Source organism: Lacerta agilis, chromosome 4, assembly GCF_009819535.1.
Source record: "Lacerta agilis isolate rLacAgi1 chromosome 4, rLacAgi1.pri, whole genome shotgun sequence".
Lineage (NCBI taxonomy): Eukaryota > Metazoa > Chordata > Lepidosauria > Squamata > Lacertidae > Lacerta > Lacerta agilis.
Genome location: NC_046315.1, coordinates 22,344,426 through 22,362,150, shown reverse-complemented (window position 1 = coordinate 22,362,150; position 17,725 = coordinate 22,344,426). Strand labels below are relative to the sequence as shown.

Sequence of the window (17,725 nt, the reverse complement as noted above, 5' to 3'; positions counted from 1 at the left end):
GGTGTACAGCTTCTGGGACATGTGGCCAGCATGACTAAGCCGCTTCTGGCGAACCAGAGCAGCGCACAGAAACGCCGTTTACCTTCCCGCTGGAGTGGTACCTATTTATCTACTTGCACTTTGATGTGCTTTCAAACTGCTAGGTTGGCAAGAGCTGGGACCGAACAATGGGAGCTCACCCCGTCGCGGGGATTTGAACCGCCAACCTTCTGATTGGCAAGCCCTAGGCTCTGTGGTTTAACCCACAGCGCCACCCGTGTCTCTTTATTAGGAGAACCTCACACTAAAATGCTGATAATTTTCACGGTTGTTTTTTTTTTAAAAAAAAGTAATAAGAAATTGCATATTGCTGCAAAATGTGGAGAACTGGATTTAAGATTGGGGGGGGGGACAAGAAACACGGAGAACCAAACCTGGCAGCTCTTTCCATCCCTGCAGACAGCAATGACAGTACTGGACTACACAGATTAACAATTTGATTTACTAGAAGGCAGCTTCTTATATATTAAACACAAAAGGAAATGTGTACAAAAATCTGCTTCCTCTGCTTGCAAGCTTAGGCAGCAACGGGGCAAAGCAAACTTGAAACAAAATTTACAAATTTGTCAATTTCTTCTTCTAGCCAGCCATCTCCAGGCTTCCTCCCTCCTTCCGAAACAGAGATTGGGGGGGGGGGGGAATCAGGCTTGTCTGCTTCTCTGATCTGGCATTAGAAAGCAACTGTGGGTGCCAAGGGAACTGGAAGCAAAGATTTATTTGACTCTCATCAACTTCACTGTGCAGCCAGGGAAGACCCAGCACCTTGATGGCCAAGGAATCATCAGCACTTCTCGTTCTTAGTTTCCATAGCAATGCACAGGAGTTTTCACAAGTGGCAAATGTCACTTCCTTGCAAAATGTCAACTTTCGGGGAGGAGGGAAGAAAGGTGAGAAGCCACCTGGGGCACGTTCATGAAAATGCATGAGTTTCTCCAAGCAGAGGAATTTCTCTGGCGTTACTCTTCACCACCCCCAAAAGTATATCATGCTAATAACAGAGATTTAAAATCCGCACTACACACGTGTAAACTACTGCAAAAAAGCGCACAAACCACACTGGTTACGGTAATTCTTCGATAGAAAGTTTTATTGCATCTGACTCTGGTTTAGGTTTTTAACAACTGGTACATAATATAAACTGAAAGTGTGTTTTAATTATTTAGTCTATTTAGTCATGCATTTAAAATATTGTAATGTTCTTATTATTGAAACTGTTTATTTGGATCACTGAAACATTCCAAAATGATTTGGTGCTTGGCTGCCTACTGTAATGATGCTTTGATATACAGCCTTGTTCATAGAATCACAGAATTGCAGGGTTGGCAGGGGCTCCAAGGGTCATCTAGTCCAACCCCCTGCAATGAAGGAGAGTCCACAACCTCCTGAGGGAAACTGTTCTTGTCTCACTGTCTGATCCCGTAAGCTCAGGTATGGGGATCCTAAGGCCCAGGTGGCAAATGCAGCTCTCCAGATCTCTCCATCTGGCCCTTAGGAATCTCCCTGGGCCACACACCCTTCTGAGCCATATTTCTTACCATGTGAATGTTACCTTTGTACAGCAGACTAGTTTCTACACAGATTCTCAAGTCATCTTCTATCTGGGCAAGGAACAGGCATTATCAGAGTCCAATGAGAGATTCTAGCTAGGCAATAACACTCAGGAAGGGCTGGTCAGAGGGGTGTGGCCTGGAAAGGGGGTGTGGCCTTGGGAAGAGTTCCAAGGGGCAGGCAGAGAGGCCAGGATGGCAAATTGGGGCCCCAGGCCTGATATTACCCACTCCTGTGCTACAGTAACTAATGTCCAGGTCTGGCCTTCATTTGCAAATGCTGGCAGTCCCAAACACATTCTCTTAATGTCATTTGTTGGAACAAACATCAGTGAATGCTGACAATGCATGAATGACTGTCAACATTCACTGTCCCATATCTGTGCTTTTTGGAAGATTCACAATGTCTGCTTGGGACTTCCAACACTCACCGTGGGACCACATGCCAGATCCTCTATCTTTGCCAACTAGTATAATGCAGCATGAATGAGCAGTTCTGCTAACTGATAGACTTGAGCACTGTTTGTCTCCCATTAACTTGGTGTATATATATATCTTAACATTAACTATGGCTCACCTGCCCTAATAGCAAAAGCAAGTCTCTACAAAAGAGTGGGGGCTAAACCTGAGCATGAATTCACAAGATTAACTGTGCCAAAATGGAGCTAAGTTGACTGCTCAAAAGCTTTTTGCACTTAACAATCCAGCAAGCTGACAGCTTTGCTTTTGTTCCGGGGCTTGTATTCCCTTTTGTTAAAAATCATCAATGGTGGAAAACAAGGCAAAGTGGAGATTTCACATTTTCCAGAATTATTCCTGGAATGCAGACTCAAAAGAGCCGTGCTGCGTTTTCTAATGCATTAAAAAGTCCCGTTCCACGTGCTGACACAAAATGTCCCTAAATGGGATCTTGGGCACCCAGGGAAGGTTGGTCCATTAGGGCAAAGGAGACAGTGCGCCACCAGTCTCAGTCTAACCTCAGCCACTTGCCCACCTTCTCACAACCAGCCCACAGGATGGCCCTGACTATCAGCCACTTCCTCCTTAGTTTTGGAGGATTGCACAAAAACATGGAGTACAAAGCTACCCATGGCTATTAGCAATGTTGGCTATGGAAGCAATGCCTTATGAGGAATGGCTTAGGGAGCTGGGTATGTTTAGCCTGGAGAAGAGAAGGTTAAGGGGTGATATGATAGCCATGTTCAAATATATAAAAGGATGTCATATAGAGGAGGGTGAAAGGTTGTTTTCTGCTGCTCCAGAGAAGCGGACATGGGGCAATGGATTCAAACTGTAAGAAAGAAGATTCCACCTAAACATTAGGAAGAACTTCCTGACAGTGAGAGCTGTTCGGCAGTGGAATTTGCTACCAAGGAGTGTGGTGGAGTCTCCTTCTTTGGAGGTCTTTAAGCAGAGGCTTGACAGCCATCTGTCAGGAATGCTTTGATGGTGTTTCCTGCTTGGCAGGGGGTTGGACTGGATGGCCCTTGTGGTCTCTTCCAACTCTATGATTCTATGATTCTATGCTCTGCCTCCACAGTCAAGAGGCTGTAATGCTTCTGAATACCAGTTGCTGGAAATCACAGGAGGGCAAAGTGATGTTGTGCTCCATTCCTACTTAAGGTTCTCCTACAGGGATCTGGGTGGCCATTGGCCTTGGTCCAGCAGGCTCTTCGTATGCTCCATGGCCTTGGAAAACTCAGCAGGAAGGAGGATGTGGACAAAAACTGAATTTCTCCATCTATCATTGGCTCTGGCTCCACCTGTCACTGAGTACCATGTGGGTCACCTTTGCTGGCTTAGGACATAATGGATGACTTGGACTCTAAAGTATGCTGGGCCAAGTTGTTTATAAGACTTCATAACCTGCACCTTGAATCGTTCCTGGATGAGAAGAGGGGCATACTATAAACATATGGTCCCAGTAGCTTGTTGCTGCTAGGAAGCAGGAGTTCATATTCTGTAGTTTTCAATATTATGAATTTCTGAGTATGAGCTTTTAGTAAAATTATATATTTTCAGTATGGTAGTATTTATACTACTTATACAGGTACTTACATATACTACTACTTATCCACTCCAGGTAAGTTCAAGAAGAAAGTGGAAAGAGAGTGAGAGAGAGCATTCCTTACTCCTTGGGGATTGTTTGTGAATATTCATTCAACACGAATATTCAACATGAATATTCATTAATTTGAAATATCAACTAAGTCTACAGAAGAGCCATTTGGTTTGCATTCCAGCAAAACCATGAACCACTGAAAAAGAAAAAAATTACAAGGTATACTTCCCCGTTTTGACAGTAATTATAGTTAGAACAGCTGCAAAACCACTGAAAGAAATGAGTCAGGTTCATAATCTACCAATAGAGATTGAAAAAATGAAAACTATATTATTCTAGGGCCCTTTCTGAATTTTAGATAAAACAAGGACCTGGCCTGGTTGGGATGCATGGAACCTCTTGCTGCATATTCCCAGCTCAGTTCCCAATATTTTGGAGCTCTCAAGAGCCCTTTTCAAGCCCCTCCAGACATCCTTTTCATTGTGCATCCACTTTATCCCTGCCAGCTCAGGATTGTATAAACTTTTATCTTGTCACCTTTTCCTCACCTTTTCTCTAAACTAAGCTAAGCTAAACTACTGTGATGGTATGCAATTCTACTTTCAATACAGTTTGCATCTAAAGCGTGCAAAACTGGCCATGCCAGAAACCAAAAAAAAATGTGACAAAGCATGTTTTCTCAGAAGTTGTCCCATAAAGCTCATATAATCACTGAGTTGGAATATCATTTAGTCAAATATCATATAGTCCAATGCCCTGCTGATGCAGGATATTCACTGTGACAGCATCTTTGATAGGAGGCTATCCAGGCTCTGCTTAAAACTTTTAATGAAGGAGAGCCAACCACCTTCTGATCAGAGCTGTCAACCTTCCTTCTTTTTTTTGCATTGGGAAACGGCGCTGGAATAAGGGAATTTCCTGCAAAAAAAGGGAAAGTTGACAGCTATGCTTCTGATGCAGTTGTCTTCACTATCAAAAGCTCATTACCATCAAGAAGCTCTTCCCAAGGCTGAAATCCCATTTGCTATAATTTGAACTCATTGATTCAGGTTCTGCCTGCCCTGGAAAACAAATGTGCTTCATCATCTTTGTGACAGATGTTTGGAGATGGCTATCATATCAGAAGAAGAGTTTGGATTTGATATCCCGCTTTAACACTACCCGAAGGAGTCTCAAAGCGGCTAACATTCTCCTTTCCCTTCCTCCCCCACAACAAACACTCTGTGAGGTGAGTGGGGCTGAGAGACTTCAGAGAAGTGTGACTAGCCCAAGGTCACCCAGCAGCTGCATGTGGAGGAGCGGAGACGCAAACCCGGTTCACCAGATTACGAGTCTACTGCTCTTAACTACTACACCACACTGGCTCTCCTCTTAATATCACCTCTTAATCATCCCCAACTCTCTCAACCATTCCTCACAGGACTTGGTCTCCTTCCCATCTTTATCGACTTTCATCGGACAGGTCCATTGTGATGTTGTCCACAGAGGCTTCTTTAGACTGAAGCCTTGGTGTTTCAATCTTATTGGCTGCAGTGAGACTTGTGCTTGCACAAGCTTTTTCCCAATACACCCACAGTGATATCTCCCCTGTTGGAGGCAATATGCTTCTGAATACCAGTTGCTGTGAGGGGGTCAGTGCTGTGGCAATAAGGGTTCTGCCTGCATGCTTCTCACGGATATTTGTTTGACCACTGTGAGAACAGGATGCTGGACTAGAAGCAGCAAGCCCTTCTTGCATTCCTAGCTACTGTGCATGCAGAATCCCCATTCATTATTAGTGGAGTGAGCCAATCCATTTGTGCAATGGAATAAATGCACAGATTTGCTCCTTCACTGAACAAATGTGGAACTGGTTGTGCAAAACTGGTTTTGCAAAATCGCTGCTGCATCCTGGATAAATTGTTGGAAATGGTATGCAAGCTTCCGTCTGGTTTAATTGATCAGGCTGAATTAGGGAAAGTTGTTCCTCAAAGAAATCCAGCACAAAAACACATGCTTGGGTAAATCTGTTCAAAAACTCTTTGCATCTTACAAGAGCCTAGGTAGCATTCTAGCAGGAAGCCAGACTGAGTTCATGCTGGGCACCCGAAACCAGATCTTGATGGAATAAACTGTGAAACATAAACAAATCTGGGAGGGGAATAATGGCTGTGTGGAATAAGGCTCCTTCTCCTCGTTTATTAATTTGTCTGTCTTTCTTTGAAAGAATTAAATTTCCTTCCCAGGAGCAGGTGAGGAACAAGAATGTGAAGCAGCACGATCAGGTTTCATCAGTAGCAGTGCAAGACTAAGGAAAGCAGCCATTAAATTAATCCTCGTCTTCAGACAACTTTGACTTGGAATCTGCAGGTGGTAAAAAAAGAAATTGGGCAAAAGGTAACAGCAGAGTGATCTTTCCTTTAGTGAAGCCCATGGCAAAGTGTTGGTTCAGCTTATCTATCTGCACATGGCAGATCTGTTACAATATCTGGGTCATTTTGTCCATTGCCACTTTTAGAGAGTTCCATATGCTTTCTACATTCATCGAGTTTCTATTATTATAAAATAAAATAAAAATTCTGTTTACAACACTATCCACCACCTAAAACTCATAGCAAGGTATTTTAAACTAAAAGAAAGTGAATATCTGCATATGTTCTCCAGAGTTAGCCCACTCCCCACTCATGCTGGATAACCCTGATATTACCCAGAACCCCGGCTGGGGGGCTGGGAAGGATAAACACCCAATGCCTGAGCCAAGGTCTCCCTACATCTGAATATTAATAAAGTTGTGGCCAATTTAATCCCATAGAACGTTGTCACATGTCGTTGTTTCCCTCAGGGGCTGCCCAGGGTTCAGGGGACTCTACGCAAAAAAAGGAACATTGCTTAAATTGTTTTGTCTCTCAATATCTGTTATCCTCTGCTTGACGCTATTCTTTGCTAAACTGTAACCACGCGAAATAAGAAGAGTTGGGTGAAGACCTATATTTATCATCTTATTAACTATGGCCCTACTCCAAGAAGATCAATGTTTGTCTTTTAATACCAGCGGGGCCAAGCCCTGGGGGTTCAGATGTAGTTTCAGCCAAAGGTTGCAGGCTTGTATCCAAACTCTGGCTTCCACGCAGATCGTATCTGTTTCTAGTCGTAGGGCAGCATTTGACGTGCAGGGGTCTGTTTGAAGAGCTGCTCTAATAAACTTTGACTGGACCCTTCCAAGTGGGGCCAAATTTGGTGGAGGAACACATAGTTGGACCCCGTAGAGCAATTGAGCCATCGCCTTTGTCTCAAAGAGTTTTAGGGCCGCAGGTATATAATGTGCCCCCTTTGATCGAAGGAAACTTAAAATTGCTATGGAGGACTTGTGGGCTGCCGCCGCTACATGTGTTATATGGCCTTTCTTTAGCCCTTTGTCATGAAATACTATGCCTAAGTATTTTAAGCAATGAACTTGCTCAATTTTCCGGCCATTTATGCTCCACAGACATATCGTAGGACATTTGGCAAAAGTCATTACTTTTGTCTTTTGATAATTTATAAGAAGACGGGCCTCTTGGCAGTATTCAGCTAAAGACCGTAACGCCCGTCATAGCCCGACTGGGGTCCTGCATAAAATCAGAGCATCGTCCACATATAGGAGAACAGAAATTGTCCTATCTGCCAATTTGGGTGGATGGAATTCTGATCTTGTTAATTTGAATACAAATAGGCCTATAATTTCCTGGTTCTGACTTACTCCCTTTTTTGTATATGGGAATTATGACGGCGACCCCCCAGTCTTTTGGAATATGTCGATATACGTGAATAGTGATGCTAATACAGGACACCACCACTCTTTGTTTTCCTTAATCAGCTCAAGTGGTATTAAATCCTCACCGGGCGCCTTCCCAACCCGGGTCTAGACAGTAGAGATTCTATGTCTGACATAGTAACTGGGTTCCAACTTGGAAAATCATTCATATTTGGCGCATCAAGGGTCTCTACACAATCTTGGTCTGCATACATTTGCCTGAAGTGATGATTCCATCTATCAGGCGAAATATATAGTTCTGACGTTAGATGTCTGCTCTTACTGTTGGATGAAATTTGCCAGAATAGTGTCAAATTTTTAAGCTTGGCGGCTTGGATAAGACAGGCCCATGAGTCTATCATAGCCTCCTTCTTTTTCTGTTTTAGAATACATTTGTAGCATTTTTTGAGCTTGTAAATTTGTGCTAGGTCCATATTTGGTGTTGCTGATTCATTAGCTTTAAAGTTTGAGTATGCCAACATAAGAGCATCTTTTGCCTTGATGCAATCTTTGTCGAACCATGGTCGGCATGGTCAATTTTGTCGGTGAGTTGGGCATCGCGGCCTGAGTAGGGTAATAGTTCTCAGACCAGGTTTTCGTAGGACCTTACTGGATCGTGTTCTTGATCAAATAGCATCATTTGTTGTCTTAGCCTAGTAAGGGATTTGTTGGCTAGGACCTGCTTTAATTGGAGGTCTAATCTTGTAGTCCACTTTTTCCTGCATTTGACTTCCATTGGTGGAATCAGCCTATATACCACACTGAGAGATCCTCAGGATTCATGACATATAGAAAAATAGCACTGGCTCTGCCCCTCATTGCTGTTCCAATTGCCCTACATCACCAGGGCCGTCTCATCATAGGGGCTGGGTGGTGTGGTGCACCAGGGCGCCAGGCCCCCCAGGGGCGCCCCCGCGAGCCCGCCGGCATACCAGGCACCCCCTCCCCAACCCGCACCCGCCCCCATGGGCGGGTGGGCGGGCGCTCGTGTGGCGGGCGAGCTGCAAGCCAGCTGCCCTCCGGAGCCCCAGCTGGAGCGCTGGGAAGGGCGCGCAAAGCCCCGCGCCGCTCCAGCGCCACGCCCTCATCCCCCGCTCGCCCACCTCCCTCCCACGCTGGGATGAGGGGCGTGGCGCTGGAGCGACGCGGGGCTTTGTGTGCCCTTCCCAGTGCTCCAGCTGGGGCTCCGGAGGGCAGCTGGCTTGCAGCGCCACGCCCCTCATCCCCCGCTCAGCCACCCCCCTCCTGAGGGGCGGCCAGCGCGGGAGGGAGGTGGGCGGAGAGGCAGCCCACCAGGGGCGCCGAGGGATCGTCGTGCCAGGGCAGCCGATCCCTTTAAGACGGCCCTGTACATCACTTGGAGGAAACTCTTCTCAAGTGGAAAGACCCCTGTACTTCGGGTTCCACCCCACACATTCTGGAGCCCTGAGTTGTTCTAGAGCAGGCATGTCCAACAGGTAGATCATGATCTACCAGTAGATCACTGGACATCTGTGGTAGATCACTGGTAGATCACTAGATCCCCCCCAAAGAAGCTCAACATCTTTGGCTCCCCTAAGAAAAGCTCAACAACTCTGACCTGAACCCCAAAAGGGGAGTAGATCACTGCCAGTTTTTAACTTTGTGAGTAGATCGCAGTCTCTTGGGAGTTGGCCACCCCTGTTCTAGATTATAGGAGGCTCCCTGTCATCTCTGTCTCCTTCCCCCACCAAACACACATTCACTGAACATAGTTAGAGAATCCCTGAAGAGGGCTTATTTCACACCATCTTGAGAAGCTAATATAGGGCAATGCAGATGGGGCGGGATGGGAGAGAGAATCGCCAGGAGATCTGACCTTCACCCAGCAGCAGGGCTATTTGTATATTCAAGAGCTTAGTCTCTCTTCAGGTGCTAAGAGACGGATGCATATTCACAGCACTAACAACAAAGAGAGGCTGCAAAAAGAAAATTAGCATTGTAAAATTCTTGGGGGGGGGGGCAGAAATGTGTTGTTCCCTTAGGGAGAAACTTCTTTTATTTTTAGCTCTGTGTTAAAGAAAGTGCTACCACAGTCACCTAATGCACTGATAAGTTCCTTGGCTGCTAACATTACAGTTGAAGACTACACCAATGAGATGCAGAAAAATTCAGTAACTTCTTCAAGGAGAAATGCATGATTTGACTGCTCTCAGTTGTTGGCTCTTCATCGAGGGCCTTGATTAAAAGGGTTGAGTTTTCACTCACAGGCATGTTTGTTTGTTTGTTTGTTTGTTTGTTTGTTTGTTTGTTTGTTTGTTATATTTATATACCACCCTACATCATAAGATCTCAGGGTGGTTCACAGAGTAAAATACAGGATAAATTGGACCATAAAAACTTTGGAGAATAGCTAGGGCAGGGCTAATGATTCTTTTTTCAGCTGGGGGGGCACATTTCCTTCTGTGCAACCTTCTGGAGGCCACATATGAGTGGTGGGCAGAACCAGAGGCAAAAGTAAGCAAAACAATAAATGTGAATTTTACCTTTGTATAGAAGGATCATTTAATCACACACACTCTCACACATACATCCCTCTCTAGCCTCCATGCAGGCAAACAGGAAGCATAGTGAGAATTCAAGGGCAAAAACCAGCCAGGCAAAAACATTCAAGGAAGGTGCAAAGCAGGGCAGGTGACAAGTGTGGCCAGGAAGCTAGCAATGCAGCTGCTCTACCCCATGCAGAAAGTCACCTCTGGGGAAATCCAAATGCAGTTGGCGCGAGTTTGAGCCACACAAGGGCAGGAAAGCCAGCAAGTCCTTTAAAATGGAGGAGGAGGAGGGGGGGAAGGGGGAGAAAGAGTTAAAAGGCTGATAATTACATCTTCCAAGGCCTGGACAAATACTATCAATGGTTCTGCTGTGCTTCACAGGACCTTAGAGGTTATGGTCATGGTTCTACAGTTGCAAAGATATCGCAACTGCTAGGCACAAGCTTCTAGCCACAAGCCACCATCAACCTTTCAATGCCTGCAGAATATGCCTGCAGAATATGGCACAATGGCTGAAGGTAGGCACACCTTTGCAGGTTGCCTTGAGCCCCACATGGCATGGCATTCAACTAATATCCTCCCAGTACACACCGCAAATGGCAAAAAAACCAGGAAAAATAACCAGATGCTGAAATGTAACTTCTGCCTATGGAGGTCTTTTACAAGTAACAGCGAGCATATTTGCTTTCGCTGGAACCATAATTATGCAAAACAAAGCAGTTGCCCCAAAAGAGCTAAATGCATAGGTAATTGGTTTAACACATGAACAATGGAATAGTTCCTCTGAGGCCAAAGGGAAAATTATAGTTCTTTCTTGTGAGCTTCATAGTCAGCCGGTCAAAGTGTTCCTCATATCCACCAAGGTGATGCATACTTTGCAAATTGTGTTAGTCCCAAAAGAATTTGCAGCTTGAATGAAGTTGGATACGTTTAGTTTCCCACCACAGGGTGCTAAGAGAGAGGCTTAAGGAGCAGGGTATAGAGTTCATAATCAATCTCTGTTATGTCCAAAATTTGGAAGAACATCTTCCAGGGCTGGAGAAGGTTGTGGATTCGTATCCAGAAAGGCACAACACCCAAACATTTCATTTTTAAAATTCACTGACAAACTCACAAAAGAGCAAGCTAGAAAAATACTGACAGCCATTTCCTCCATTCCTGCGCACTCCCTTGCTAGTGGAAGGGTTTGCTGGAAACAGATCCACACACATGCTCTTAGGTCTACCTAACCTGCCCTGCCACACTCAGTAGCTACTGCAGCTTTTAAGGTATGGAAATGGTTAAAACAGAGTTCATAGTAAAAGCATACACAAGCCATTCACTATTTCTCCTCCTAATCCTCCAAGGAAGAAGAAGAAGAAGAAGAAGAAGAAGAAGAAGAAGAAGAAGAAGAAGAAGAAGAAGAAGAAGAAGAAGAAGAAGAAGAATTCTTAAGTAAAAAATAGATGTTTGTTATAGACACACACACACACACAGCTCCACAAAGTAGGAAATACTGCCTGTTGGTTTTCCAGCCTTCAGGGAAACAGCTCTGAACATGCTCAGAACCAATCATAGAATCACAGAATTGTAAAGTTAGAAGGGACCCCAAGGGTAATCTAATCCAACCCCGTGCATACAGGAATCCTGCCAACATCCATCCCTGGGTGGACTCGTACAACCAACTTTCTGTTTAACAGCAAGACACACTGACCTAGGCTAATACTACCACAAAGGGTTGTTTTTTTGAAGCAGTCCTGATTCCTTCCATATCTACTATAGTAGCTGTGGAAGACAGGCCCTATATCAACAGATGGATTAAGAGACTTCCTATTAGGACTGGCTTTCATGTGCCTTGATTAGTCACATGTTGTTGTTTTTCTGTTTAGAGACACAAGGAGAAGGTTCAGAAAAGGGCCACCAAAACGATCAAGGAGATGGAGCGACTTGCCTATGAAGAAGGATGGCAGAGTATGGGGTTATTTTAGCTCAGAGAAAAGGCAAGCAGCAGGCAACATGATAGGGGTTCAGAAACATATGCATGGCATGGAGAAACTAGATACAGAAACCTTTTTCTCCCTCTCTCATAGTACTAGAACTCATAGACATCTGATAAAGCTGAATGCTGGAAGATTCGGGGCAGATAAAAGGAAGTATTTCTTCATGGTGCACTTAGTTAAACTACAGAATTTGCTCGCATAGGAGGCAGTGATGGCCACCTAGTTAGATGATTCAAAAGACGATTAGACAAATTCATGTAGGAAAAGGCTGTCAATGGTAATCACCATCTTCTTCTTACAGGTAGGTAGCTGTGTTGGTCTGCCATAGTCAAAAATAAATAAATAAATAAATAAATAATCCTTCCAGTAGCACCTTAGAGACCAACTAAGTTTGTTCTTGGTAGGAGCTTCCGTGTGCATGCACACTTCTTCAGTTACTTCTGTTTCAGTGTATCTGAAGAAGTGTGCATGCACACGAAAGCTCATACCAAGAACAAATTTAGTTGGTCTCTAAGGTGCTACTGGAAGGAATTTTTTTATTTTTTATTTTGTTTCTTCTTCTTCTATTATTTATGATGAGGTGAACAGCTTGCAGACAACAGGTGTCTAGAATTCCTTCAGAGGGCTGCAGGTGATGTGGGTATGGGTCAAAATCAGCCAGTGGACCTTATGTTTTGCAGCTGAAATTGGCGTAGGAGGTGGAGGAGTCAACAACCTGACACACCTTGCCTCCTTTTCAAAGCTGTCAAAATCCCTCTTAGCCGAAACCTCAGCTGAGAGGGAAATCAGAGAGCAAGTTCAGAAGTATGCATTTTTTGCTTGAGGTTATCTAAACAAGCAGATGTAATATATAAGTACACGCAGCCGTAAATTCTTAAAGCAAAGCATCGTTCTGCTTCGGCCAGGGCTTATGCAAATAAAACATTTTGTTTGCTCACAGTTATATTTATAGTGCTGATTCAGTGTGATAGATGGAGGGAGAAAAAAACAAGGAGTTCTTTAAAAAGCCACACATTTATGTATTATGTATGTGTTCCAGAAGTAGTTTGCAAAACAATTGAGGTCATCTCTGAATTTACTATCACCTAGCACTGCCACGGACAACCAAGCCTTTTTCTGTGCTAGAGACACGGATATAAACAGCAGGCACCCTTGAGAATTTGAAAGGGCTCTACAATGGAAACCCTTATATAAAAGCTTCATAGGTGAGCTTAGATAGTAGAAACTAAGCTCTCGTCGCTTGTTATAAATAGTTTTTGCTTTCCTAAGGCTTCTGCTAGTGTCTTCTGTTCCACCTCACCTCTTCTGGGGTCAGGGAGGTGAAGTGTTTCTCTCCAAAGCAGAGGGGAAATGTTGTACACAGGTAAAACTGGGGCTCGTAGGAATTTAGGTCACCACCTTTCCACCTTAACTCTTCATTGTCAAAAGTACACTTAGAAGTTAGGGAAAGGCATGTCTATCGGACCTGCATCTCTCAGCTACCCTAGGTGTGCACCCAATGAGGCGGTTGGAGCAAACAGAGGTCCTGCCCCTGACCTTGGCTTATGCATCTCTGACACCCAAACTGGGTGCATGCAGGCAGAGACTGTCTGTGTGTCACCTACTTCTGCTCTGCCCTCTTCAGTCCTCTCCTGGTCCTGCGAGACAGTGGAGCAGGAGGAGGTGGTGTGTGGAAGCCCTTGACTGTACAGCAATGTGGGCTTCTCTCCCTCCCCCTGCACCTGTCATTCCCTCTCCACTTCTGCAGCTTCTCCTGCCTCTGACTCTCGTCTCCTGGATGTTACAGGTTCCCCCAGTTCACTGATCCCTTCGTCCAACCCCCTTTCTCCTGCTGCTCACTCCTCAGTTCCCAGCCAGTCCCTGACACAATGGGCACCAGCGACTTCTTCATGCTCACTAGAGAATTGGCACCCATATTTGCACCTAGGGTGACCTATCTTAAAATATTCCTCTGATTTGAAGATATCCTCTGTTGGAAAGGCTGTTTCATCCAAGCCCAGTTTAAAGGTAAAGAATCATAAGGAAGTAGAACCCTGAAGTAGAACCTGGACAGGACATTAGGCAGCCACAGAGGTCATCTGGTCACAGTGTGTGCCACTATGGTAAAGGATTCCTATTTAATCCGGTCTCCAATGGTAGAACATAGGCACCATGACTAATAGCCATTGAGGGCCTTATCCTCCATGAATTTGAACCGAAACCTGAATTTATCACATCGTCAACAAGCTATATGTTATAAGCAAATACATGTAATAAGACATCAATGTTGAATATAAGGGTAATGAAATTGCAGCTAAGAAGCTTAAGTCATATAGTACTTTTCTGTGTATAAGACTAGGTTTTTTCCTTTAAAATTATGTTAAGAAAAGGGGTCGTCTAATACATGGGCCAATTTCCCCCTATTTTCTTAATTTGGAGTCCCCAAAAATAGGAGGCATTTTACACACGGGGGGGGGGGGTTTATACACAAAAAATACAGTATATGACTGACAGCCTTCTTTGGAAATTAAACTAATGTCCAGACTTTAACATTCAAAAACTTTACTTACAGAAACTTATAGTTATAGTTGAATTAAAACAAAAAATTTATAGTCACATGCTCATCCAAGCATGGGTTTGCAGTCTCTTCTTCTAACTTCTAAACAACTATATTTTCCTTTCTTTCCAGAGCTCAGCACTTCCAGCCTTCTGTATCTCAGTTATGCCATGCCTTGCAGCTCCTATGAGAGATTTTCACTTTTACCTTCTCCTGCACTTTTTTTCAAGAAGAGAAGCAGCACTCCAACACTCTATTCAACTTAGCAGTGTTCACAGTGGATTCTAAAACACAGTCAACTTGCTACACATAAAATGGAGTCTCTCCTTCACTAGATACCTCCCATGTGACCAACATTAGCCAGTCACATGAGAACTACTAGCGGACTCAGTTACCAACCAATTGAATTTAAACACATAGTAATGCATACAAGCATTTACAATTTCAGTGAATTAAATTACTATACTTACCAATCAATAGGTCAAACATGTCTGAGAGAAGGGGATTTGCAGCTGAGAAGCTGCAGAGGAGAGGGGCTTAACCCTTCCTTCGCATGCTACTTTCTCACAGCAACTCCAACCTAAGCAGCCTTTTGCCCCGCAGGCTTCCAGACATGTATTTAGTTACCTCACAAAGAGAGCCTGAAAACTCACTTTATATGTTACAGCATATTATTGTCCTGTAGCATAAACATAGACACAAAATATTATTGCTATAATAAGAGTTTATAGGGATCATAAAGTGAATCACTCTTGTGCTAGGGACTAATTTACTTTTATATTTACATGTTTAGTCTTGAAATTTCATATATGTGAAAAATACTCCCTCCAACCCCACCCCCACCCCTTAAAAAAAAAAAAACCTCTGGCTTTAAGACAGATCATAACACTCCGATCCATTTTTGCAACTCACAGGGTGAGATGGAGAAGTGGTTAGATTACTTAAACGGTTCTGAGAAGTCGCTCAAAAACCTAGTGCAAGTGCAATTTTCGAATGAAACCACAGTTGTTTGTTTTCTCAAGCTAAAATTAGTTAGAGCCATCAATACAAATGGGCTTGTATACCTGCACGAAAATGTGTCGGGCTTCCCACAGTACCCACATGGTGCCAGATAGTAAGTTAAACTAGCAATTTGGAACGATTTCAACATGTGCCCTCATTTGCTTTCCTAGGGGTCATTTGAGTCACTGGAGCAGCTCAGGTTCATTTTGCAGGTCATCATAACTTGCTTAATCAAACTGGAGTTGCAGAACTAGTGTCATCTTCACCATCTTCAAATATCTCAAGGGCTGCCACAAGGAAGGTGGAGAAAACTTGTTTTCTCCTGCTCTGGGGGAGTAGGATTCGAACCAATGGCTTCGAATTACAAGAAAGCAGATTCTGACTAAACATCAGATCAAACTTTCTGACAGTAACAGCAGTTCAACAACGGAATGGACTCACTCAGGAGGTTGTGGACTCTCCTTCCATAGAGGTTTTTAAGCAGAGGTTGGATGGCCATCTGTCATGGATGCTTTAGTTGAGATTCCTGCACTGCAGGGCGTTGGACTAGATGACCGTTGGGGGTCCCTTACCACTCTAGAATTCTATGATTCTATTATTTTACACCCTACATATTCTACTCCTTATGTATTTCCCATATAACTTCCCCCCACCTGCACTCATGGCTCCTAAACTCCTAAACATTGCCCTGATTATCAATCGTCATTGATAATTTTAAGCTTTCTTATAAACTGTTTGGAGGTTTTATTACCATCAAGCAGTATATAAATTTTGTTAAATGATAATAAAAGGGGGGTTATCATCGATGGGTCCTGCTTTTGAATGGTTTTTAGGATACTTCAACTACAGATGAAGAGAGGAAGGCAAACCCTTTGTTTTATCCACTTTATTTATCCAAAATCTGTAGTTAGTCCAAATCTGAAGGCTTCATCCACAAAGTAGTTAAGTTTCAGTATCTAAAGTGCAAATCTAGGCCAGAAGCCAAAGAGCTGCGGAGAATCACACATAGGTTTCAGACAGCCCAGTGGGTTTTTTTTATATAAATAAAAAAAGAACAACCTTTCCCCTCTTTCAACAGCTGATTAACACTCCCAATCCTGGACTCACTGAATTAGCTTCACATTCCCCCCCTCCCCTAAATCTTCCTATAAATTTCAATAAGCTGAAGTATTTCTTTCCCTGTATGGGGCTATCCTAGCTGGCTATCTAGAAAAACCAGTTGGTGCATAATATAACAGCTCATCTCCTCACAGGGTTGAAGCATAGATTAAAAAATGCTCTACAACAGCCCATCCGCCCCAGATTAACATGGCCATTCTGGCTCGAATTGATGCGAAATGTAGTCCAAAACATATGGAGGGCACCAGGTTGGCAGAGGCTCGCTTCCGCAGCACATATGTGCTCGCTTCCGCAGCACATATACTAAAATTGGAACGATACAGAGAAGATTAGCATGGCCCCTGCGAATGGATGACACGCAAATTCGTGAAGCGTTCCATATTTTTTTGAGAGCCAGTGTGGTGTAGTGGTTAAGAGTGGTAGACTCGTAATCTGGGGAACCGGGTTCGTGTCTCCGCTCCTCCACATGCAGCTGCTGGGTGACCTTGGGCTAGTCACACTTCTCTGAAGTCTCTCAGCCCCACTCACCCCACAGAGTGTTTGTTGTGGAGGAGGAAGGGGAAGGAGAATGTTAGCTGCTTTGGGACTCCTTCAGGTAGTGAAAAGCGGGATATCAAATCCAAACTCTTCTTCTTCTTCTTCTTCTTCTTCTTCTTCTTCTTCTCTTCTAATATCCATCTGGCTCACAATCGTCTTTAGGTGCTAACTTTACAATAGTGAACCGATCCCAGAACTGTGTTTGGAAGCTTGCCACAAACAAGCCTTCTCCTGTGTGTGAATTATAAGTGTGAGCTAACAGCAAAGAATCTCCAGGCTCCATTTTTAAACCAAATTATGTTTTGATCAAATTCTTCTCATTTTAATAAAATGATCCACAGTCCTGTCATTCAGATTCTAGGAAGATTCGGGGCAGATTAAAGGAAGTCCTTCTTCGAACTTCCGGCGGCGACGCCATTGCGGGTGGTCGTGGGCTGCTTCGGCTGCGAAGCGCCCAGTCCATCCCGGGGGTTTGGAGCCCCGCTACCGCAAAGCGGGGCTCCGGTGGGGTGCGGGAAGAGCGTCCCGCACCCTGGGCTCCCCGGCTGTGCCCGTTGTGGCTCCGAACCCTTCCCTCGCTCCCCCTGTAAAGGGGGAGTGGGGGTGAAGGGACGACGGAGCC

The 17,725-nt window shown here is 44.2% G+C and overlaps 1 non-coding gene across 1 annotated transcript; it reads left to right on the top strand.

The window, feature by feature from the left end:
* Positions 1–16,845: 16,845 nt before the first annotated feature.
* On the top strand, positions 16,846–16,952 carry LOC117046152. The gene has a single exon (XR_004426524.1). It is a non-coding gene; the product is annotated as a U6 spliceosomal RNA (small nuclear RNA).
* Positions 16,953–17,725: the final 773 nt, after the last annotated feature.